Here is a 27,044-nt window from a genome sequence, read left to right on the forward strand (position 1 = left end):
ATTAGGAGATAGAATAAGAAAACCCAGATAATTTGTCTAAATCCCCTTTTATATTCATCCTTGGAAAGACTAAATACATAAACTAGTAACACTAAATGAAACTCAAGATACTTCACATAATCTAGCATCAATTTCCAATATTTCAGAATAACAACACATGAAAATGAAATGAAAATCTGCGCAAGTGTGGGTGTGCGGCCTTCATTGCTAGAGCTCAGCTCAATAGACAAGAAGTAAAACCATCAACAACTATGGTTTCACAATAGAAAACTAGAACTCTGTTGCTATCATAGAGAAAACTGCGAACCCCCTAACAAGAAAGAGAGAGATAATGATATAGGAGAAAAGAATTCTTGGATTTGATCAAATAATGATAGTTTCCCATCAGAATTCTTTCCCAAGAAGCTAAAAATATCTCTCTAATCTCTCCCCTCAATTGAAAAATCAAATCCTCATCATTTGGCCTCTACAAGCACAAAATAATGAGATATTTGATGGAAATCATAACTAATTTGATGCGAAATTTTGAACCCAAGGCAACAACAAAATCAGTTAAGAAATGAACTCTTGAAGCATGAAGACCTTTTCAAAATTCATTTTAGGCTTCAATAGACTTCAATGTTTGTTCCCCAACTAATTTTGATGCTCCATGATGAATTTTGCCTATTCCACTAAGAATGTCTTGGAAAACACAAAACTACTTATAACTCAAACTAGTGAAGACCTGGTCAAAATCTAACCCCAAATCTGGAAAATTTACTTCTTCTAGGTTCCAACAGTATATTATACTACCTATTTTGGAAAAAAAATTGACATGTTATGGCCATTTGAAATTCAAGCTCCTAGATTGAATCAAAGCATTAAAAAATGGAGAAAATAAAAAAATTATATATTCATAACTATATAAAAAAAATTAAATATTCAAATCTTCCATTTGAAGTTATCATGGATTGAAATCTTTTTGTTTGATTTTATATTTTATATTTAAATCTCTCTACCACTTGTCTGCTCCTCATTTGCCATCTTTTATTTGAAATATCTTTAATTAATTAATTAATACATATTAATTCTTTTAATTAATTCCTCATAACACTAGAGAGCATTCAAATCTTCTTTGTGTTCATACGCTAGCGCTCCTTTGAAATCTTGTTTATGCTTATACGGGGGCTTGTGTACCACTAGAAACATTTAAAAATTATTTTACACGCTTACATTCACACATTTATGAGCATATCATCGTGAGCATTAATACTTCAACCTCTAATCTCACAAGTTGAGTATAAGATTTGGTATCTTCAATCCTACCTTTCCTAACTTCATGTGTCATTACCACATGGCTTCCACCTTCTCCAAAGTTTGGGTAAAAATTAACTAGAGTCTTCGTGCCTAGCTGACCGACCAGGGGCCCCATGCATTTGGGCGCTGCCTTAAAGGCCAGTGTCTTATAGACATTATGTAATGTATATGCCTTTGTATTTAAAGACTCGCAAATCCCTTCCCATAGCTCTCATCATTTACCCTACATAAAAATGTATCTCTGCTTCCAACAAAAACATTTTTCCTTCCTCACGCCATGGATTGCAACTTCCCTATCTTCATGCTTGTTAACATGGAGTTCTATACTCGCATGGTTTGGGGATTTAACACCTTTTTTTGTGTGGACTTCCATCTGTTCACATGGTTGCTCCTTTGACTAGCTCTATGGGTTGTCTTTTCCTTGACGTGGGCATCTTGGTGGACACTACTATGGATTGATTTAGCTTTGCACATGAGCTCTTCCACGTATTCCTCTACTAAAGTGACTTTCTTCTCATGCCATGGGAACTTTTCATAAGTCTCTACCTTTTATCATGGGGATTTTCTTGTTTAATGCATGAGTTGTTCTTTGTATGCTGTATGTGGGTGGCCTCTATGCTTTTCTTGCCTTCTGTTGCTAAGGCAAATGCTCCTCTCTTGAGCCATATTTCTTTTGCTACACCTTGCCCTATGGTTTATTCCCTCTTGGCATCTCATGCTTTACATGATGGCTTCTTTTGATCACTTATGGGTCTTTATTATGTGGGTTGCCTCTTTTTAAAACATTTCCATAGCCTACTACTACAACCAGTGGCTTCTCTCCTTTGTTCTCAATGCATCGATTCCCCCCTTTATCATTGCTTACTATATAAAATATGATCAACTCTTTTTAAAACTATTGGCCTCTCCATGATGTGTGGCATAGTGGTCTTCTATAATTCTCATGCTCTTCCTACACATGGTTTCTCCTTGACTTGCTTGAGATAATCCATTCTAGACAACCTCCATTTACTTCTTCTATCAGGATCTTTGATATTGATTACCTTAACCTACAATTTTTATTCTCTTTCTTCAAGCCAATTTTTTGGAAGGCTTTGTACCTTTTCTATTTACTTTTGAACCATTGTGGTTTATATTTGGATTTCTTCTTGAATCTATTTTCTTTCCTAATACATCTAGAACAAGATGTTTCTTTACCTTTCCATTTGTGCTTGCTTTTCTTTCTTTCTATGAGCCTATCCATTGGAGCACAATATGAGTCTATAGGAGAAAGAAACTTGCACAATGAATTTGTAATGACTGACTGAGAATTCTTAGATTCAACCTTTTCCCTTGCTTTGATACAGTCAGTGAGATTTCTTTGTTGTAAGAAACTCATACATACTATAAAGGTAGGTAATTCTCTCCTAGCTTTCTTTTGTTCTATGAACTGATCAAGCAGTGGCAAATAATAAGTTGAGAGATTAGTAGGTAAACCTTGTAGAAATGTTCTTATCCAATCTGATATGCTTTCTGGACTCAAGTTACTATGCATGTAGTTCCTTGTTTTGATTTTGATATAGTCATCAAAATCAGATGGTCTACATAATCTATTATTTTTCAATTTCTAGTAGGCTATCTTAGCACTAGAGTCATTATTATCTCCTGCTACATTTCTATGGATCCATTCAATGAAGGAATCACAATCTCATCCATCTCATCTATGCTCTAACCTATTATCCCATTCATCATAAAGTTTCCTTAGGATCTCCAATGGAAATAGATGAATCATTTCCAAATTCCTTGCATAATCAAGAGTATTATGACTTATTCAAACAAACCCAATCCTATCAGTGTAATGAATTTAGTCACGCCCCAGAGTGGGTCTAGCTAAAAAAAAAAAATTATTTCCAAATAAACTACAAAAATGACTCATTCACCATCTAGCACAAATTTGAAACAAATTTGACCACTGAATAATCAAATAAAACTTATTTTATCACTACTCTTTAAACTATGATTCATTGATAGGAAGTCCTAATAACCAGCTTTAAAAATTGTCATAAACACTTGGTTGGGCTTCCAAACTCTGAACTTCTATTCTTTCTGACATATTGAACAAGCTTTCCAAATCTCATCACATGACGACATCAGGGTCAAAAGATATCGACCTCCAAAGTTTCATACTTAAAATTGCCTACAAATAAACATGTCAAAAAACATAAATTGCATTCAAATTTGGCTTCAAAAATTGGGTAAACTAACACTTGGGGGCAAAAAAATTGGGACGTTAGTTTATTATCATGAAGAGAGTATAAATCTATGATTTGGGCTCATGATGAATAACTAGGTGCAAATGGAAAGTGGTCAAAGTAGGCTACTCGAATTTGATGACTAGAAATAATAGCAGAAAAACAATTTTTGCAAATGGAATTGACCTGGGAAAGTGTGCAGACAAATTCATCAAGTTTTGCAAATTGGCACACTTAAAGTATTTTTAGAGTAAAACATAGTGGTACAATCCATTTGATCTCACCTATCATGGATTTCAAGATATGCCATCACGAATAAGGTTTTTGACAAATCTGTACTTTTTGACACCAGTAAAAAGTTAGAAATTGCGATTGGAATCACGTTTGAAAACTAATCAAATGGATTCTTCATAAGCTTGAACTTGAAACATAACAATTCTCTAACCTCTAAAATGTAATGCAAAAGGAATTTCATCATTCTAGTCAACTGGGTCAAAGTTATAACAAGTCAAACAGGGCTTCCAAAAATTCAAAACAATTTACATCAGCATAACAACATTAAAAGACCAACTTTGAGGGATTCAAAACCTAGTCAAATGGATTCAAAATGACTCAAAATCCAAAGCATAGGCTCTTTAGTATGGAAAGTAGACACTCGCAAAGAAGAAAGTCATGAAACATTACTAGGAGAAAGATATTTAGTTGCAAACACAACCTCATGTCATTGTTTGGCACTTATGTGAATGTAGATTTGATAATTGCTCAAAACAGGACTTCATGAAATGGCTCAAAATGGCAATTTAACTTCATGGAACACATAGACACACTAAATGAAAGGTGCTAGAAGTATTAAACACCTCTTAGGCCTCAAATGGTAGTTGGGTACACATGCATTTAAAAGCGCTTATAGGGCTCAATTTTTCAATGGTACTCAAAATTGAGGCTTCAATTTTGAGTCCCAACACATGGCTAACACTCATGTCAGATAGTATGATGATTGAAACCAAGAACATAGAAAATTCATAAACTATAGGTCCTAGTCAGACGCTCAATGGGCTACTAAGTAGGGGTTGACATCATGGAGAGTCACTTGGCATCAACAAGCCCAAGATCAAATTGTAGGGATTCAACTCCTCAATGGAAGACTCTAGCATTGTGTGCTCAAACTTAATCAGGTGCTCACACATTTTATTATCTTAAGTTTTATTACCATCCAGTGTTTTATTTAGTTATCACTTGATTAAAGCTTGCTCTACCAACCTATGGTGCCATGATAGCCAGGCTACAAGATGGAAGCCCCCTCCATATGCTACCCTACCCTACCCATGCTCTTCCAATGATGAGTTCCTGTAGGCATGCATATTCCCAACCCAGCCCCAATGATCATAAATCCTAGAAGTACCATGAAATATCAAGCCTCACAAGTCACCTGATAAATGTACGCATATGTACTCATGTGTGGCACACCACCATCATGAAGATCATAACACAAGAACTAGATGAGAACATAATACATAAATACACTCAACTAAAAATAGACTCAGGAGGAAAAATGCGACATGCATCCCAATGCAACACAAAAGTGCAACAATGGTTGGATTGAGATCCAAATAGATGATCTAAGTCCATGACCAACATCATGCCAAGAAAACCCAAGAAAATAGGGTGGCACACAAAATGAGGTAAAAACCCCAAAAATTGGAAAACTTTGAAATTAAAACCCAATTGGTCTTTAGCCACCAAGGCCTCAAAAATCTAATAAAATTTGGGTTTGAACACCATATGCAAAAAAAGCCAACATAACGGTGTGAAACCGCAAACCCCCATCTCAAAAATAGTGAAAATGTTCATACCTAACCAATTGGGTAGGACCAACAAATATAAACAAAGGGGAACACTAGTTCTTAGCCTCCAAAATGAAAACTACCAAAAATAGATATAGAATTTGAGATGAAATAAGAAAATGGGAGAGCCCTACCTGACAGCACAAGGGGCTGAAATGAAAAAAAAGCACAATAAAATAAATTTCCCAATGAAACTATTAGAAATCACAACAAAGAAAGGTCTACCTGAGTTGGATCCAATGAGACTAACCTCGTAAAGGTCCCATGCTCATAGATCTCACAATGAATAGACATGTGATCCTCTAGAAGAGGATTCTCAAGAAAAAAACTCTCAATTTTGTGTTTTGCAAAAGTGATAAGTGAGGAATTAAATTCCTCTTTCCATACTTATTCACTTTTCAAGTGAATAATCGATTAGGGAAAATAGCTAGTTAGACTAGCTAGATTTCAAATTGACCCAAACAAAATTAGGCTATTCCTAGAAATAGGAATTCATTTATGGCAGAGCTAACAAAAATTAAATTCAATAAAATCTAAAGCCCAAAAACCCAAAATCACAAAAATTTCATTAACATCTTTCACAACAATGCAAACCTCTAAATGCACAGACATGCTCATTGGTCTAGTCTAGTCACATAATGCAGATGAGTTTGGATTTAATAAGCACTAAAAGATTTAATTTTAACAATTAATTAAGGATACGTCGACCATACATGGATGACATTGGTAAAATATGAACTAGGTCACTAACTCCATGTGCCATTGCTGAGGATAATAATCCTGTACACTAAAGCACATGATCAAGTGTAATTGCGTATAATAACATAGGTGAAGAAATCAATGTATTACATAATTGATTTAACCATTTATTCAATTATACCTTAATAATCCATTTACTTCCCTCACATTTGAACATAGCATAATGAAACAAGAATGAAGTAAATCACAATAGCATAAAATCCATCACATAACAGAATTAGAGATATGTCCAGAATACTAGATAATCAGATATCCTCATAGACCTACTATCATCTCAGAAAGGCATGAACATGAAAATATGATAAACTGAATAGCATAGAAGTATAACATCTATGATACTAAAATCAAATTACAACATCTAACCCTCAGGTCATCAAGTAAGGTACATATAATAAGAGTATCAAATATCTCTCAAATCAAAATAAATAAGGTACTAACTGCAAACATGAGAGGCACTACAATACATCCTTGGGAGTAATTGTCATTTTTCCCAAGGATATGTGAAAAGTGTTGTGTTCCGAGTGTCATCGCTTGACCACAATCGTCAATAATTCTTTGTTCACCTAGAATTAAAGCATCTGTAGAAGGTATGTGAACCCACAACTATCAATCACCTATCTCTTCACCATTGATAATCTACCTATGGACTCTGATGGTGAAAAATACAATCCCTGAACCATGAGCTTTCACCCAGGTACCTATTTCACCAAACAACCAAACATGGACTTTAGTTTTTCATCACAAGTGATTATCCTACACAATCAAACAAAAAAATCTAGCTATCTTGCTAATGGTTCTATCTTAAACCTATTTTTTGTCCTATTCTCTATCTTGAGATAGACATGTCAGTTTCCCTAATCTGTATCCTAAGGGGGGCACTTTTCATATCTATCCACCATCGCCTGATTGATCCTTCATATCACTATGTGAAACATTTTCACCATGGTTTTGATTTGTTATGTAAAAAAGTCTCTTGGTCAACTCCAAACTCATCAAATTTAACATCAACACTCTATTTTACACATGGATATAGTTTATAGACATTCCCATCTACATATCTAGACTCTCTACTATTGGACACACCCTAAACTAGTTGTATGCATTATTTTATGCAAAAAATGGGTTACAAGAATACTCCACACTGTTTTCTACATCACAGGTGCTATTCAACCAAATGTAGCCACTAGGAGATTCAAAAATACTATTACATTAATCAAACGTGCTTTTAAATAACATGGATGCACTACAAGACTCATATGTGATACTATAATAAGCACATGTGCTCTTTAATCAATCAGATGTGCTATCTAACTTTGAAGTGTTACTACATTCATTATATGTGGTATCCCATCCCACAAAGGTGCTATCAACAATAAAAGCACTATAATAATTTGCATATGTGCTAAAAAAAACCCACCCAAATTATGTACATTCATCAATTATGATCAAACTACTCAAAATGCATATGCATTATTCTACAGGTTATATGCACTAAAGAATTCTTCATATGCACTGCAAGACTCAAAAGTGCTATGGCAACCTAAATATGCACTACAGTTTATGCCTATGTATTGTTTCATTACTTCAAGATATCTATGCATTAGAAAATTTTAAATGAGTTGATTAAATCCTTGAATGCACTAAAACGTGGAAATTCAACATTTACTAGTCACCATCACACAAAACCTAAAAATTCTTGCGAAAATTCAAAAATTTAAAATCAAGGAGGTCATTAACAACTTAATAGGGCACCATAGTTAGTTAAACACTCGTATTTGTGACCCCTCTTAAATTTGTGCTCTCACAATGGGACCACCAGCTTCACCAACTCAGAGCTCAACAAGATGGAAAGTTAAAAGGGCATGTAAAAATGAAATGGGTAAAAGGTCTTTTGACCTATTTAACCATCACTTAGGGAATTTTATGAGATTTTCATCCTTATTCACCATATTTAATGCCTTCAGAGAGCTTTCCTCAAATGAGGTATTGTTCCATTTCAACTCATTTTTACTATCACACTATGTCATTAACATTTATCAAAAATCAAATTGGACATTCACATATTTCCAATCACTTTGTTTTCCAATTTAATTTTTGAGGGGGCATTATGACCTACATTAGACCAAGGCATCAAAAATTTTCAAACATAAAAAATATTTTACCCCAGCCAAATTTCAGCATTGAATAAAAAAATTGGGTCATTCAAGAAAGTTATTTTAAATAAAGGATCTTAAACATCATAACATTAGAAATAAAACATCAAATCATCAACAATCAAACACCAAATCATCAACAATTAGGCATCATATCAACCTTGAATTAGAAAAAGTATCATTGATCAGACATTCAATCATCAAAATTTGGCCTAAAATCAAGAAATCAAGAAAACCTTTCGACTAATATGCTTCACATATTATGCTCTACATAATATGCAAAGAGGGGCATTTGTAGACACCCTAAAATTGGCAAAGAACTAAAAAAATCTAAATTTTGATTAAACAACAAAAACTAATGACAAAATTAGATAAATAAGGAAAATAATGGACTTCCAAATTAGTGGTAACATTAAATCGTTTAAGTGGTTAACTGGTTAATAGTCCATCAAATTCAAAAAGATCAAAGTCACTTTTTAATTGGAAAATCATAAAAGAAAATTTTAAAAAATGAAAAAGGTAAAGACGAAAGTTGAAAGTAAAAGAATTTTTTTAATAAATCAACAAAATCATTTATCCTCTCATAAATGAAATGCACCTTTTTGAAATTTAAAATAATTAAAAAATTCCTATTTATCCTCACAGACCAAGTTTGTTGGATTGTTCCTCTTGGGGTTTTATGAGATATTTCCAGTTTCACTCTAAGCCTTGGTGAAAAGTAAAAACTAGATCCTTACCCCAACCCCCTTCTAAAATCTTATCAATAGAATAGAAAATGAAGAGCAAAGGGACCCAAGTTTTATGCTTCTGGATACTATAGGGATATTTAGAGCTACCATCCATTTTAGCATTGTTGTAGTAGACATTTCATGTCATTCTAGTGTCATTTTAGCACTTTTTTTTGTATTTATTTAACATCACTTAGCATTGTTTAGTCTTATGCATGCACATATTCTAGCATTTTAGTGTTATTATCTTCATATAATTCACATTTTCATATAGATCTCATATATATTCTCATAGATTTGCATTAATAGTATACTCCCATTCCAGAACTATCACTAAGATACTAGTTTGATAGAAATTTTAGCAGTTGTAGTTAGGGAAACATGGGATGTTCATGGAGTCTTTATTTCATAGTGATTTCTTGGGTCTAGATTAGTTCATTGTTATTTAGACTACACTCTGCATTAAAGTCTAATGTATATGTGATTCCATCATCTATAGTATAATCAGTAATTACTTTTGTATATGTCATGAAGAGTAATGGAATAAGTTTTCTATTGATAAGGTTTCTTGTTTTTAGGATAGGGATTAGGTTGGGCAGTAAGCTGGGTTTTCTTTGGCTAATTTGCATTGGCTAAATGATGAGAAGGTAGTATAGCACAATGTTGAGGTGGTAATATTATGGCTAGCTAGTTAGGTTGAAAAGCTCCCCATTGAGGTGATTGTTTACAATTACCTTGGGAAGGCTACCACTGATTATATTGTTTCCAAGGTTGCTAAGGATGTTGTCATTGGTTATTTTTTACAATTTTAGCAAAGTTCTATTGGGAGGTTAGCTGGGAAACTAAGATATTGAAAGGGGGGTTGAATCAAGATCTATAAAAGTTTTATCACTTGAAACAACTTTACTAAATTCACCATATTTTCCATCTCATATCTAATTCATGCATAACATAACTTGTAAAATCAAATGTTTTAATAAATAGATCTAACTATCAATCGCACTCATGAAATGAAAACACTTGACACAAAATATTTGGTTACCCAAAAATCCTCCAAGTTAAAGGTAAATTGAGGTGGTCATGACACCCACAAATATTCACTACTGCAGTAATAAAATTAACTTGTTAGGGTTACAATTTGTATCACTTCTAATAATCTACCCTATGAGGGGTTTGTCCTACTAAAGGTTGTTAAGAATGTTAGGTCTTACCTTGTGAGAGGATTTTACACTCACAATAAAGTAAGGACTTGGTTAAGATATTTATAAAAGGTCTGTTAAAACCACTCTATTAAGAGATTGTCCCTAATTCAATTTGTTAGAACTATCTTAGTATCTGATCCTTTATCCTGCTCTATAATTTCTGATTACGGTTCTCCTCCTTATCTCTTATTTGATTTCCAATATGATATGTCTTTACTTAGTCATTCACTACTTCATAAGGTCATTGTACTCTGTTCTTCTTAACTCTATCAAGTATGCAACATCTAAAACTTGACTCCTTCTCTTCCTTCACACACTTCCTAATCTCTTCTGTGATAGCTCTTCACACTTCTATAAAAATAAGGTTTGAATCTATTGGGACTCAAAATTGAAGCTCCAATTTTGAATACCTTTGAGAAATTGAAGCCCTTTAATGCTTTTTGATGCATATGTACCTGACCGTACTTTTGAGGCCCGTAAGGTGTTTAATGTTTCTAACAACTTCCATTCAACCTATTCACTTGTTTCATGAAGTAAAACTGCCATTCTGAGCCATTTTGTGAAGTCCTATTTGAGCATTTGTCAATTTTTCATTTTCACTTAAGTGTCAAACAATGATAGGGGGTTGTGTTTTCATGTGAATATTTCACACCCAGTAATGTTTCATGACTTTCCACTTTGTGAGTGTTTAGTGCCCATACCAAAGAGTTTATGTTTCAAATTTTGAGTTTCTTTGAATGTTTGACTAGGTTTTAAGTCCCTCAAAGTTGGTCATTTATTGTTGTCATGCTGATGTGAATTGTTCTGAATTATGGGAAGCCCTATTTGACTTGTTATAACTTTGACCCAGTTGACCAAAATTCTAAATTTCCTTTTGCATTTCATTTTAGAGGTAAGAGACATGTTATGTTTCAATTTTGAGCTTATGACGAATCTGTTTGATCAATTTTTGAATGTAATTCCAAATGCAACTTGTAATTTTTTACTGGTGTCAAGAAGTGCAGATTAATCAGAACCCCTGTTTGTGATGTCATAACTCAAGATCCATGATATGTGAGATTGAATGGATTATATCACTGCATTGTACTCTAAAAATATTTCAAGTGTGTCAATTTTCATATCTTGGTGAATCCATTTGCGCACTCTCCCAAGTCCATTCCATTTGCAAAAGATGCTTTTCTGCCATTGTTTCCAGTCATCAAGTTCTAAGTAGCCTACTTTCACCACTGGTCAAATGCATCCAGTTATTCCTCATGAGCCCAAATCATAGATTTATACTCTCCTCATGATAGTGAACCAATGCCCCAGTTTCCATTCTCCCAAGTATCAATTTGCCCATTTTTCAAAGCAAAATCTGAATGCAATTTAGTGTTTTCTGACTTGTTTATCTATAGGCGATTTTAAGAAGGCAACTTTGACAATAAATATCTTTTGTATGATAGTTCATGATGAGATGAAATTTGATAGGGTAGGAGTATGCAGAACAAAGAATTAATATGCCAAGTTTTAGAGCTCGGTTAGGTGTTTGGGTCAATTTTTAAGGCTAGTCAAAGGACCTCCTAGCACTAAGTTGATAATTTACAAAATGATGTGAAATGAGTTTTCAAAATTTGTTTTCAATGATCACACTTGTTTCTAATCAGTACGAGAGGGTGAATGGATCACTTTGGCATTTTAGGTGTTTGGAAACAAATTTTTTTTTAGCCGAACCCACTTTGGGGCCCTGCTAAAATTCATTAGATTTGTTTCATTTGTGAGGATTAAGGATGTTCAAAAAAAAATGATTATAATGAGATCAACTTTATAAGGTCTTGATCAATGCATATTGTCATGTAGAGTGAAGTGGATAGTGAAGAAGGTGAAACCTTCTTCATGTTCTTGGATTCAATTAAAGAGTATTATGAGGACCTGCTATTTGAATATATCAATCAGCTAGAACAAGGTACCTAATGAAATTAAGGGGAGAGAGATTCATTATTCATTTCCCATGATACTATTCTAGCCTAGTACTATGCATTTGATCATATTCGTGTCTTTGTGCATCCTCCTAATTCAAAGTATTATCTTCTTGTATTCCCTAAAAAAATGAAGAAAAGAGAAAGGACTTGAGATCAAAGAAGGTTATATTTATTAGTTATGATGAAGAGAAATATGGATTCAAAATTTGAGATATTGTCTTCAATGAGAAACACAAACAATATTAGAGGAAGACTCTATGCTTATCTCTGTAATTTGTAAGTAGTGCCTTCTACAAATTTATACTCGCCCTCCTCTATTTTGGTTCCTCTATCAAACTAAAAAATCCAAATAGAATATAATTTGAACAAGAATAGCAATTAGAAGACAGAGTATCAATGCAAGATAGGAATCAGTCTAAACAAGTTATGCAATTAAAATACTTTGGATAATGAATGCAAGAGAACCTCATCACAACATATTGAAGTTGCGAACAATATAGAGAAGCCACAACTAATTCATAAACTTCTACAATAGAATGAATGAAATCAAGATGCACCTAACAATGATGGAGGCCTTCAAAAGTTAAAAAAAGAAGCTGGTGGTTTAAAAGAGTCAACACATAAATACAAGGAAATCGCAGTGTAAAAGACACAAAAAACCATGCTTTGAGGGAGATTAATTTTTTTTAGTGAGATTATTAGTACTCTTGCTGGAAATGGAGTGAAAGATTCTGAATATAAAGGAGGAGGAAAAGGAATGGCTTAGGTTCTCAACTCTCCTTGGGATGTTTGTGTTGATTCTTCCTCTGGAATTTTCTACATAGTGATAGCTAGGTAGCACATAATAATGAAAGTAGTGGCAGATGTGGAAGGATGAAATCAATTATAAAGATAGAGGAGTCCATGAACATAAAAAGGATTTGAGCCTCCAAGTCAAGAGAAAAACATGAAGCCACAAACAATGAGAAAACATCCATAGTAAATGAAATCTGTAGGAGAGGTACTACGCATTAGGGGAGTCGACTTTAAAAAAGAGGGACCAACGTATAGAAGGAGGAGTTTCAAGTCATAGGTCAACAAGGAGTGGCATGTGAAATTGAAAGGAAATGCCTTTGGAGAAACAGAGGAGCCACGTTTTTCAAAAGGAGCCACATTTTTCAAAAGTGCAATCCATGCTTAAAACAAAAAACTCACCCTATGCCAAGTAATGGAAATCCACGCAATGGGTAGAGGATGCCCATGTGATGAAGAGGGCATGGTAGCAGTTGAAGCTGCATGCTCAAAAGGAAGATGCCTGTTGTGTTAAGGTGAACACAAGACATGAATAGTTGTCAATATAAAGCAACAAGGGAAATGTGAGTAGTCAATGAAGATGCCATGGTTTGAAGACCGAATGAGTTATTGTAGAAGTCACACATAGTACAAAACAAACCTATAGGTAATGAGAAAAGAGATCTCCTCATAGTTTTTCATTTAAACTAAATGTGTCAATCTTGATTTGGTGCATTTCCTCCATTTTAAGCATAGAAAGTAGGGGAGTTTGATGCTAAAGGGAGGCCATAGGGTGTAAAAGAAAAAAGAGAGTGTTAAAAACATAGAGCAGAGGAAGGGAACTAATGAAACAATATCCCACATTGCCCATGTAAGGGGCATTTTAGTTCTTTAAATACAAAAGCACTCTATACTCATAATGTCTATAAGACTATTAGCTTTAGGAAGCTGTGGCATGCAAGTGGGGCCTGTGGTTAGTTGGGAGACCTCAAATTTTGAGCCTTGGAGAAATTTTAAACAAAGATGCATGTGAACTGATGTGGCAAGATGTGCTTAGATCATGACACATGTCTAATCAAAGGGTTGGCACTTGCCTACAAAATGAAGTTGCCCGAAGGTTAAATAAAGTGGGCAAGCAAGGATGTGACATGTGGTAGTGGGCCTACCTAGTAATGACATGGCAGTGACATGCAAGTGTTGATAGAGGGTGATGTGGTAGATTGGCAATAGTGAGAGCGTCAATTAGGAGGTGCCACATGGTGCTTGGTGGTAGAGGTCAACTAATAAGAGGTTGCCACATGGCACAAAGGTTAGAGTAGGGGTTTGACCCGAGGGGCAATATTTAAAATGTCATTTTTATTTGGTTTTTGAAAAAGGGAGTACATGCAAAAAAAATATAATTCAAAGAAGCTTTTATTCTAAAGTTTATACTTTAGAATTTTTAATTTTTTTTGAAATGTTAAGAAGTGTAGACTAGACACTTGTAGTAGGGGTAGATTTTTTGAAATGGCTTTCTAGGGGTTCCTGGTAGGCAAAATATGCACTCCAATATACTATCAAAACCAAGAAAAGACGAACTATCTGATTATGGAGTTCATTTGTGCATAGAACATCATTGGTATGTGCTATAGCAGGTTTTGTCTCTCAAAGTGGTTTGTGTGTTTTATTAGGTGTTTTGAGTTATCAATTGCAAAATTCAGTGGAAAAACACTTTAAACATGTTCAATGACTCTTATATCTGGTTCTATTAAGTCTTTGTGGTTTTTTGGTTTCAAATTGATCAATTGGCACATATTCGGGTTTAGTTAGAAATTTTTTTTCTTTTGCTGAGATATTTTGCATTTGGAAAGGCAAAACATAAAGGATATTATTAGTAGTTGAGGGGTAGAAAGAAAAAGAGTTTTTGAAACAAAAAAAGATGGAATTTCAAGTGGACACATGTCATTTTGAGATCAGATCCAGGAATTCTTCTTTATCTATATCTTTCTTTCTTTCATCCATTGAAGGGGTTCTAATCTTGAGTTTTCTTAGATTTTTGATACCATTTTTGGTTAGAAATTTTTAGTCCTTCTATGAGACCACTTTGTTTGATCCAAATCTATGATTCCACCTTCATTCTTTCAGCAATTTCTCTTACATGAACAACAGTAGGAAGGATAATATAGCTAGTTCTGATATGTTATGTGTTTTCATGTTTTGATTTCATGCATATGAATATATTGTTTCAAGGAAATAAATACGAAGAATAGTAGATGATTGAGTTTCATTTTAAGTCTTGTCTCCTTTCTCAGTGAGCTACAATGTTTTATGATCTTTGAACAAAGAGCCTAGGTCATAGTTGAAGTCCCTTAATGCTGTATGTTGTTTCATTGTTGCTTGTAATTCAATGAAATATGTAAATACTTTAGGGAAATCAACAAGGTTGCAAGTTTATTGAGGGGGATATCATATAAGAATGAGATTAAGATTGAGCACAGATGTCTATTTACAAGGTGAATGGATAGATCAAATATTTGAAGATACGAATAGGTATCAAGTATCCATATGTATGTGTTTGATTCATGGATTTTCCCAATACATAAGGCACTAATTAGCTATAGGATCATTAGTTCTTACTGCTAGATATTAGGGCTTTGGCTAAATTCAACATCAATAATCAAATGTTTTCCCCCTTTCATGTTGAAGAGCTAAAAATTCTAACCCTCACTCAGGTTGTGAATATCATAGAATTGCAATTTGCTACTATAGATCTATGTTATTGCATGAGTTAATAGGATAAATAAGGGTTTTATTTTCTTAATAGATTCAGGAGTATTTTTTTTTTACTGGTACCATATTGATTGAATCTGAGGTCCACCCACCTAGGCTTTGCAGAGCCTATAGTAGAAGAAGGGTCAAGCCTTATAGTTGGCCTAGTGTCTAAAATAGTATGTTGAAGATGGGATTTAGTTGCCCCTAGATATACCTTATTCTCATCAAGGTAATTTGAAACCCATAACATTTCAAAACACCAACAAAATCTACCTAGTTAAAGAATTCTGAAGACTTTTCTAGACACTTCCCTTTTTCCTATTCATCTGAATGGCTGTTTATTCCTCATAGGGATCGGTGATCAATGTTAAAATGCATAAAAAACACTACAATCATTAAATGTCATGTCCATGTTGACTTGAAATGGTTTACCTTAATTTTTGTAACATTTCAGACTTTTATGTTCTCTCTGTGTTACTCGGCATTAACTATCCCTGATACTCGATGATAATTGTTCTTCATTCTATTGTCCAGCCTTAACTTTACTCAACATCTTTTGTATAACTCTACATCAATGTGCTTTTCCTTCTCGGCATTCACTACGCTCAAATTTTAATAAAAATACTTAGTGACCAAATTCTTTCTCAAATCCTGTAGAGCTCGACCTATACATGTTTATTTAAAAGTCTTCCACATGATTCGGTCTCTATAGAGTAGCTTAGTCACAGTGATGACCGACTAACTCTGCCTCATATATGACTAAGTATTTGACACTAATAGACAATAAGATTTAGAGATACCAAAAATCTTCCCCTTTGACATTAGTGGCAAAAACAATTTTTCATTATTTCATCTTTACAATAAAATAATGACAATACTCCCCCTAAGCCTATGACTCAGTTCATACATAACTACAAATTTTTTGTCAATTGAACAATACAACAATACATGTATTACATGACTCTAAGTAGTCTAATGGTGTCTTTGTCATACCATGTCTATCCTTTGATCTCTAATTTATGTACATACTCTCTAATCTCATCATTTTCCCATTCTTGTATTTAATCACCAATATTACATTCCCCTTTTTTTTTGTCACTCATGGCTGATGCTAGGGTTGAGTGGGTGGAATCAAACTGTATTTGTCAATAAATTTTTTTTGTATTTGATTGATCATGGAAAGAGAATGATTCCATGTTGGTCTTGTATGAATCTTCAATTCCAATTTCTTTTCCAAGTCAATTAAACTCTCAAGAATTGAAAGATTATAATCTGTTTAGATTAGATCCTTTGCTAAATTTAGTTCTCGTTGCATAACTTCAAGATGAGATATCAACATTGAATGGATAGAAATTATTTTGGCCCTCATGCTACTATTACCTATTTTAAGTTTGACCAATTTTCCTTTTGTAAACAATATTTTATTATAATGCATTGTGTTAGGTTTTGTTGATTGTGAGATTAAGCTTCCTAATTGGTTAATTCTAACCTGAATTTGTTGTATGTTTGCCTGAAAATCATTAGTAAGTCTTGGCACATCACATAAGATATTATAAAAATCTTATATATTGTATATAATCTCTTCTTTATTTTGCACATGTTCCTATATCTCTACCTTCTTCTTGGTAATGGTTGTAGAGACATTCTTTATAATGTTATTCTCAAATTTCTTTGCCAACCATACCATTAATTTATCATTTACTTCAATATCTCTAGCATTTACTTGTTCAAAAATTTGTACTAGCTCAAAAATAATAGGGACTTTCCCATCAATATTATGTACATCAAAAGAATCATCATATATATATTTTTATATAATGCAACACTTTTTTTTTAATGTTATCTTTTCATTTCTTCTTGCTTCTTTTTCTTCATCAAAATGTCTTGTAGAATGACATTTTTCTCAAGAGTAAGATTCTCTAGATCCCATTTTACCATCACAATGACTTCATCTAGAATAACATTAATATCTGGAGAACTTTCCTTTATTTCTTTTCCTTTACTTTTCTTTTGAGTGTTGTTTCTCAACACTACTCTAATAGAAGTAGGCGATGGGGTGTCACCACTTGGTCTTGTCTGAACTTCAGTGCTTGAGACAAAAATTATAGCATTTGGTACTATATTCTCTACTCCTTTTTTTATTTCCTTGATTCCATCATTTTGAGCTGCTAAAATATGTATTCCTTCTTGACCTGTGGTAGAAATTTCTACACTAGTTTTGTTGGCTAATTGAATGTCTCTTTTTCTTCTCCTTTAGCGCCTAAGGAATTTTGTTTCTCATCATTTGGAGAGTCAGGTATGGTGGCATGTATAGATGATATGTTGCCTTGTCAACTTGGTACACCTGAGCTTTCTTCATCATTGTGCTCATCTTTGATGGTCATGGTCTCCATTTCTTTCTCCTTGTCAACTCTCTCAATGGTTAAGAGACATACTTTTCTACAATAGTTCATTTTGTTGTACTAAATCTTCAATATTATTTTGAAGAATCATAGAAGTTTTGAACTTTGGAACAAATTAGTTCCTATACTTTTCCAAAAATGTTGACTTGTGATCCTTTGATAATTTAGTCACAATTTTGGCCAAAAGTGCCTTCTCTTATTTGTTTCTCCATCTCTAATGCATGTTTCCATCTCCTTTCTAATCTACTATAAAAGTAAATTGAAATTTTCTTTTGCAATTTAGTAGGAGCCAGTTTATTGTTATCCATCATAATTATCATGGCCTCTTATACTTTGATTTGTCACCATTATTCATTGTATCATATTTTAGAAATCTCAAAATTGATAATCCTACTAAGCTTCTTATGTTAGCACATGCTTCATCAATATTATTTGATCTTTTAGGTACTATGAATTGCTGATGTCTCAGTTCATCTGACTTGGTCCTCTTTGCATCTTCCTCTTCAATTTATTTCTACTTAACTAATCTTCTTCTCTTCATCTAGCTCCTAGTGGCTTGTCTTTTCTTTTTGTCTATACTAGAGCCACTCAATTTAGTAAAAATGACTATCCCTTTATTTTTATATGGCTTGAAACTAGCTTCTTCCACCCTTTTTCTTGGCTTTATTGGTGCAGGAGAAGAGAGGGGTGTCACTATTGACTTCTTCTTTACTTTAGACTTTGTGATTTTCACAGTTTTATCTTTCTTCACTAGTGAAGTGACCACTACTAATCCTTTACCCTAATCTTCTTCTCCTTCTCCCTCTTCCTCATAACTATTGACTTCATTTTTATCTTCACCAAGACCTTGTGTAAGCATCAAAGGTTCTTTGCCTTTTCTTTGGGTGCCTAGCTTCTCTTCTAGGTCTTCAATCATTTTCTTTCTCTTCTTCTCTTTTGAAGCTATTTTGATATCAATTGTGACTCTTTCCTTAGCTTCTTAATATTTCCCAAAAGGTTCTTCTTTTTCTTTGATTTCTTCTTTGATTAGTGGACCAATATTTCCACTTACATAGTGACTATCAACTTCATAATCAAATGGTTTAAATCATTCTTTCCTAGACTTAACTTCTTGAACAAATGTATTATCTATGTCTACCAGAAAGCATACATCATTTTAATTTTTCATTACTAATGTTGTTGGGATCCTCATCCTTTATCTCATCTTATGTTCGATCTCCTCAAAATGCATGTCCATAACATTCCCAAAATTTTCTCCCAATTGAGTTGTACATTCACTAACATGTCTTGTGATAGGTTTCCATTTCTCCCAAACAATATTGCCAATAATAGGAAAATAATTTTGAACATAAAAGAAAATGCACATAATCAATGATCTAAACTTACACATTGAATTCTTCTCCTTCGTAATTTATGTAAGGTTCTCTTCCAATTGTGACCTTTGGAGCTTGACAAGATCATATTCATGATCCTTCAGAATAATCTCTCATGCTTGATTGACTATCATACATGGCACACTTTTCAGTCTACTCGACTAATAAAATTTGTGAGAAATAACTCTTGCTACAAACTCAATCATTTGATTTGTGATGGTAGAAATAGACAACCCTCATCCATTCCATTTGGCTTTTGTGTTAGCCTCAATTTCTTCTCTTCTTGGACAATGCATAGTTTTATTCTTATCCAATGTTGAATATAAAGGAACCTTCTGAATTTTTTTCTTTGTGATATCAATAGGTCCATTTTCTAGCCACAACTTCATATCATGAATTCTTCTTAGTACTACCTTAATCCATTCAATCTTAAAATTACTTGGAAAATCTAGGGCACAAGTTAACCATTTCCTTTCAATAATTTTGAATTCATCCTTCAATACTCCTTCATCACATAATTTCTCATATGTCTCATGAATCTCATAATCACCAACTTCTCTAATTTTACACATGTAACAACTACATACATCATGGATCATAATGAATTTAGGTGGTATCAATGATAATGCATCCATTGGATTGCCTTTCATAGCAATCTTAGGAATAACATGAAATTTTGGCGGAGGACTAGAATCATTCTTCACCAATTGAACATTACTTACCTCTACTCCTTTATAATTTTCTATAGATGATGAAGATTCCATATTTCCTTGTTAGGGTTTTGAAACTTTGTCCTCTAAACAACTCATACCAACTTAAATCTTCACTTGATCAATCTTTCACCTTAGACTTACTTTTGAAAATTGTTCAAATTTCTTTGTGCTCTCAAAATTTGAATGGAAGGTCTGTAAAAAACCTTTACATTTTCAATATATACTCCCATTTTCTTGAATTAGGGTCTCTATAATGTTTTATTCTCTATTAGATGGAATCCTATTGTCTTGATTGATATTATGTCTTTGAACTCATTCTTCACTATACATCTCAGTCTATTGCATCTAACCAGGCCTACACATCAGTTTGAGATTGAACTAATCAATCCATATTGTACTACTTGGTCAATATAGATAATTTTATTGATGTTCAAAACACATTACACATTAAATTTTTTTTCACTATTCTTTTGATAAATCTGTTCTTATCCATCTTTACTTATGCAAATATGAACTTTTTCACCTATACAGTTCCTTACATACCTTTCTTGATTAAGTAGAAGTGGTGTGATCACCTTCTCCATTTGATTGGGTGACCTTAGCTTCATTTGTTTCACTACCTAGAGTTTCCACCTTTTTCCTTCAGGTTTGATTAATCACTTTTTTTGTTTGTTTAGCATCTACCTTGCCTTTACCTTTATTGTGTTCTTTTTTTTATATTGGTGATCAAGTTGTGCAATTCTTATTCATATGTCCAATCTTGTGACAATTTTAGAACAAACTTTCTTAGGTGAATTTTTGTTTGTCCTATACAAATTTTCCTATGATTTTCATTCATATGCTCTATGTTCAAACTTTTCACAATTGTAACAATAACCTTCAAATCTAGGTGCAATAGATGTGTTCTTCATTCTTGATCTACACTCATGTATTTTATGTCCTTTCTTCTTGCAATAAAAAAAAAACTAGTAAACTTATGTTTAGGATTTTACATACCATTCTTACTTCTATAGATGTTTGTAGTATGACCAAGTTTACCGCAATAATACAATGTAATTTTTCCTTTTGTCTTTGCATTCCTCACCTCTCCACTCTTGGATGACTCTCCTTCTTTAGTAGATGCATGTTTCTTTATATGCCCTTGTCCAAAAGTGTTTCTAGATAACCTAGGTGACTTCATCAATTCTTCAAGGTACTTTATTGCTTCACCAAGCTTATTCATCCTTTCCACAAGTTCTTTCTCTAATCTTAACTCATTCATTAGTAGACAAGTTTGTGATCTCAGATTTTTTATTTCCATGCCCTTCCTATTTAACACATGCTTTGCAAGCATCAGTTGATTCACCATGTCTAGTTGAGTTTTTGTAAGCTTTTGCACATCAAATGACCTTTCTTCAAGTCTAATAGCCATCTATCTTTTGTCTAAATTAGCCACAACTTTGTCTTCTTCATCTTTATTCTTTTGTTTGGTCACTTCACATAGAATTATTGATTGAATTTCATGTTCTCTCACTAATCCTCTAACTTCTTCATTTATGATAATGTTATTCTCAAGTAGATCTATAATTTATACATTACTCTCATTAAAATTTCCTATGTCAAATAGTCCTTGAGTGTTGACTTCTTCATAATTAATGTCATTTAGTTGAATGGCCATATCCTTTCTCTTTCTTAGAGATTTCCTCAGTTTCTCTCTTCTTACTTCAAGTTGCTTCAATATGAGCTAGATGTCAATCACTTGATTATGAATAACCTTTCCCAATTTGTAAGCCTCCATCTCCAAAATCTAAACTCACAATGTGTTAGACTTCCTCGAGAGAACCAATTCTCTGATACCAATTGTTGGAAGGTTAATTGGGAAACTAAGATACTAGGGGGAGTAAATCAAGATCTATTAAAAATTTATCCCTTAAAACAACTTAACTCAATCCACCATATTTTCCATCTCATATATAATTCATGCATAACATAACTTGTAAAATCAAATGTTGTAATAAATAGATCTAACTACCAATCACTCATGAAATGTAAACACTTGACACAAAAGATTTTGTTACCCAGAAATCCTCCAAGTTGAAGGTAAAATTGGGGTGGGGATGACACTAAAAAATCTTCACTATTGCAGTAATAAAGTTAACATGTTATGGTTGCAATTTTGATCACTTTGTATAACTTGGCATCAATGTGCTTTATCTTCTTTGCATATGCTCAATCCTAGTGATGACCAATTGACTCTACCTCATATATATGACTAATTATTTATCACTAATAGACAACAAGATTTACAGATACCAACATCTTGATGAAAATTTTGGTTATATTTGTTCCATTTATTAGATGGGAGTTGTAATTGTCATTGTTTATTCCATGGAGGTTTGGACTTATTAGACTATTTATTATTCCAATTAGGACCTTGAAGGCTAGTATTCTAGAAATATTGGTTTTGCCATTGATGATTAAAATTATAACCCAAATTTTCCAAAGGGTCTTAAATTCAAAAGGATGTAGATGGATGTAAAAATTGGCCATTGTCTTTCATTTGTACTTCTTCAACTTTTCTTTGCAGTGTGAATAAAATTTAGTGAGTATTGATTCAACTTCCTCGTGCTTCCTTTTAGTTTACATGGTGTTTAATTGTGTATAATCATTATTTATAATGTCCAACTAAAAATTAGATATGAGATTAGAAACCTCCACCTTTGATACTCCAAAACTATTGATTCTACCAAGTGCAATCCTAAACTCCTCTTTCTTTCTTCATAGTTTCCCTTGAGTAATTGAGGCATACTTTTTTGATATCTTGCCAACTCCTTTGAGTAATATCATCTCCTACCATTAGGTCCAATGCTTCAATACTTTCATCATTAACACTTTTTAGGAAAAGATGTTTTTGATATTCCTCATTCAATTGATGTTGAGTGTTTCTCTGTAAATTGAACATGAACCTAGAGACATAGCTTTCTAATGGTCCATCCTCATTTTTGTGAGATTTTAAAACTGTCATCCCTTTTGATATCATAACTTGTGCAATACTCCCTATAATTTGTAGCAAATAAATTCTTCATTGCATCCAAGTTAGCTACAACATTGACACCCAACCCCACAAACCATTATAAGATTGCCTCCTTCAAAGTAGATGGGAATAACTTTAATTTATTGGCCTTAGTTGTATAGTCATAAATGTGAAATAGTATATCAAACTCAAAAAAAAATGTTTTAGGGTCTTCAGTAATAAGGCCATAGAATTTTGGTAATTCAGAAGAAGAATTCTATTGGAATACTTTAGAATAACTAAGGCAAGGGGGATGAATTAGTTTTCCAAGGTCCAAATGTCCAGATAAAACTTTTCAACACTTAACAAATTCATATCCATATATCCTTCTCATGTATCATGCATGCATCTAATAATTCTATAACTTAGTAGGTCATCGTCCTAGGTTAGAATAACTTTGTAGAAATGTAAACATTAAAGACCACAAAATCATTCACATATTTTGAGACAAGGATTTTATGTGGAAACCCAATTTGGGAAAACCCACTAGTAACATGCTACTAATTTTCACTCTTCTGAAGCGATGCCTTGTGAAAGGCCAACCTTGTTAAAGTTACAATACACACTATTAAATGTGACCTAGTTGAAGGATTTCAATCACCCTATTAGGAGTGAGCCTTGTTAGAGGACTTTAGAACATTCATTAAAATGTCACCCAGTCAAAGGATTTACAAATGAATTGTAGGTTAACCTTAATCCAAAGGATTTATCCAAACCAATACAATGATTAAAAAGTAATAGTGGGACTTGATCTAATAACAAATCACAACTCACTTTTAGATTATAGATCTCTTGTTTAGTCCTCCATTCTACTTGGCATTCATACTCTTCATCTCTGACAGCTTGTTCACCCTTCAAGCATTCATCCTCTTAAGCCTTCTTGCTTTGTATGCTAGTTCTAGACTCTTCTATTTGGCCACCATGAAGCAATAGCCTAGAATCCTTGTCTTCCTTAGGTTCTTGCACATGAAAATATTTGCTTCTAACCTTATATCCCCTTATAAATAGAATTATGATCTTTTTCCACTTAATTACGATCATCCATCTTAGGGTTAGGTCAGATTCATTGAATCCTCCCTCTTTCCATTTTGTTCCCTCTAGAAAAGTCTTCTACAATCCTCTTTGAATTCACCTCAAAATGGTTTATCTTGAATTTTGTACCACAATCTCATCATACTTATCTTCCACATGCTTCACGTAATTCAATAAATCAACTTTGTCAGCTCAAATTCAATGAATCTTTGATCAAACTCTTATTGTTGTCACTCAACAATAACTTTCTTCTAATGCTCAACACACACTAGGTTGCTCGCCATCCACTAAAATTTACTTGATACATACTATCTTATTAGTTTCACTCAGCACATACTAAATTTACTCGGCATACACTATCTCTTCACTTTACTTAGCACTAACTAATTTTCTGCTTGGCTTGAACTAACATCGCTTGGCTCCTACTAATCACTTGGTCAAGCTTAGTAGACACATTTTGTTTTCCTTCTTTTTCTAGACTTAGCTAGTGTATCCATCAATTCTAGCATTAAGTAGATAAATAATGCATCATATCATCCATGTCTTACTTGGTATTAGTGCTTCTTTTATACACCATATAGCTCAACCTTTCTCTAGGTCCTCTTATTATCCTATCTTTTCAAATCCTCTTCATCAATAAAACAAATGATAACATTCAAACCAAAAGGAAGTTTTTTTACTAGCAAGTAGGAGGTTTGACATCATTGAAAAATAAATGATTGTTCCATGATAGGTTCCATATTTCAAACAATTGGTTTTCAAAAATCTCCCTCTTTGGCATTGATGGAAAACCAATACCAATAACAATACAAAAATATAGAGCCTCTCTCAGCCAAGCTAGAAAATGTCAACTAGTTAATCCATCCTTCAAAACTTGCCAATATATGCCCTAAGCCTTTCCACCATACCTGGAAAATATGCCAAGAGAATGGAGAAAATCCAAAGGGATTTTTTATGGATGGGAGCTGATAGGAATAAAAGGTACCCCCTTGTTGCTTGGGACAAAGTTTTTCTCCCTAAAAAGAATGGGGGTCTGGGGATTAGGAAGATGACTCATAACAATAAGGCCCTCCTAGTAAAGAAAATTTGGTGCATATTTAGTAGCATGGGGGAATAGAGAGACGCTGTGGTGAACAAGTATATAAAAAGGCCCTCTTTTCAGTTCACTCTTTTTAGTGAGGATTTACCCAGAGGCTTAGTTGTTTGGAATGGCTTCTTAAAAGCCAAGGATTTGGCTAACTCTAAGGTCTCCTAGAAGCTGGGAAATGGGGAGAACATTCTATTCTGGTCGGACAGCTGGCTTTCTCAGGGCCCCCTTATTAATAACCCTAGCTATGGTGTTTGGGCTAATGATTGCATCAACCTTTTTGGGCACAAAGTTAGTAACTACAGGACTGAATAGGGATGGAAGGACCTTTCTATTATCTTAGAGGAACTTAAACCAATTATGATTAGGCTTAATTCCTTATCCCTCAGCACCAACAAGGATGAACTGGTTTGGAGGGATAACGCCAATGGGCTCTATTCGGTTGCCTCTGGGTACTCTACTTTATGGAGTACAAATGTGTCCCCCCCTTGGTCGAGGGCCTGGCTCCTGAGCCTAATGCCAAAAGTCAACATGTTTTTTTGGTTGGCACTTCAGGACAAAAATCTCACCTAGGAAAATCTCATTAAAAGAAGTCATATCATGCCCAGCAGATGTGTTTTATGCAAAGACAAGTCAGAGACAGGAAATCATTTGTTCATTCTTTTCTCTTACTCCAAGACAGTCTAGGACTTCCTCACCTAGGACCTTGATCATAGCTGGTGCATTCCTTCCAACCTCCTAGACTTTTTCTGCCAATGGCAAGGTATGTTTAATGGGTTTGCCTTGAAGGAAATCAACTCCTAGCTCTTGCCCCATTTTTGTTGGAGCATATGGAAGGAGAGAAACAACCAAATTTTTAGAGATAGGGAGGAGCCAGCTTTGGTTGTTGGAAGGAAGATCTTCAGTAACATAAAGGAAAATTTTTCCATGAGGAAGGGGGGAGCCTTTGAGACAGGAGGCAAGAATAAGGAGAAGGTAAAAGACAAAATGAGAAAAAGACAAAAGCCAAGTGGCACCTCCCCCCTGAAGGCTAGCACAAATCCAACTTTGATGGAGCCTCCAAGGGAAACCCTAGATCCTCAAGTAGTGGAGGTGTGGTTAGAAATGAAAATGGAGATATTATTGCGGTTTTCACTCTCCTATTGGGTTTCCAAAAAAATCATTTTGCGAAAGCCAACACCGCATGCAATGCAATTAAACTGGCTTTTGAAATTGTGGTCACCAATTTATGGCTAGAAGGGGACTCAAATAACATTATTAAGTGCATTAATGGCAATTCGTATCCATCTTGGAAAATTGTAAATCTTATCAATGAGACTAGAGAGACCCTTGTCAAATTCAAAAAATTCCACGTCACCCATACTTTCTAGGAAGAAAACCTGGTTGCCTACAGGTTGGCAAATATATGGGTCAGCACAAACCAAAAAATGGCTTGGCTTCCCAGAAGTTCTTTGCCGGTGAACGTCAAGTGTCAGATCAACTTGGAGAAAATCCAAGGAAGTATGGAGGATATCAAGTTGTAATTATGAATATGAAAGGGTTAAGATATATGGGTACTTTTCATAATAGAAAATTAGGAATTCATAAATGCAGATATCCTTCATTGATTAATTGCCATGCTTTGTGGGTTGTTTATTGCAATTGTTTTAGGGGCAACAATAGAGTTATTTTTCTCTACTCCTTGCTTAGTCT

The sequence above is a fragment of the Cupressus sempervirens genome, chromosome 1 (assembly GCF_028749045.1).
Source record: "Cupressus sempervirens isolate cs-2001-9-10 chromosome 1, ASM2874904v1, whole genome shotgun sequence".
In the NCBI taxonomy this organism is placed as follows: Eukaryota; Viridiplantae; Streptophyta; class Pinopsida; order Cupressales; family Cupressaceae; genus Cupressus; species Cupressus sempervirens.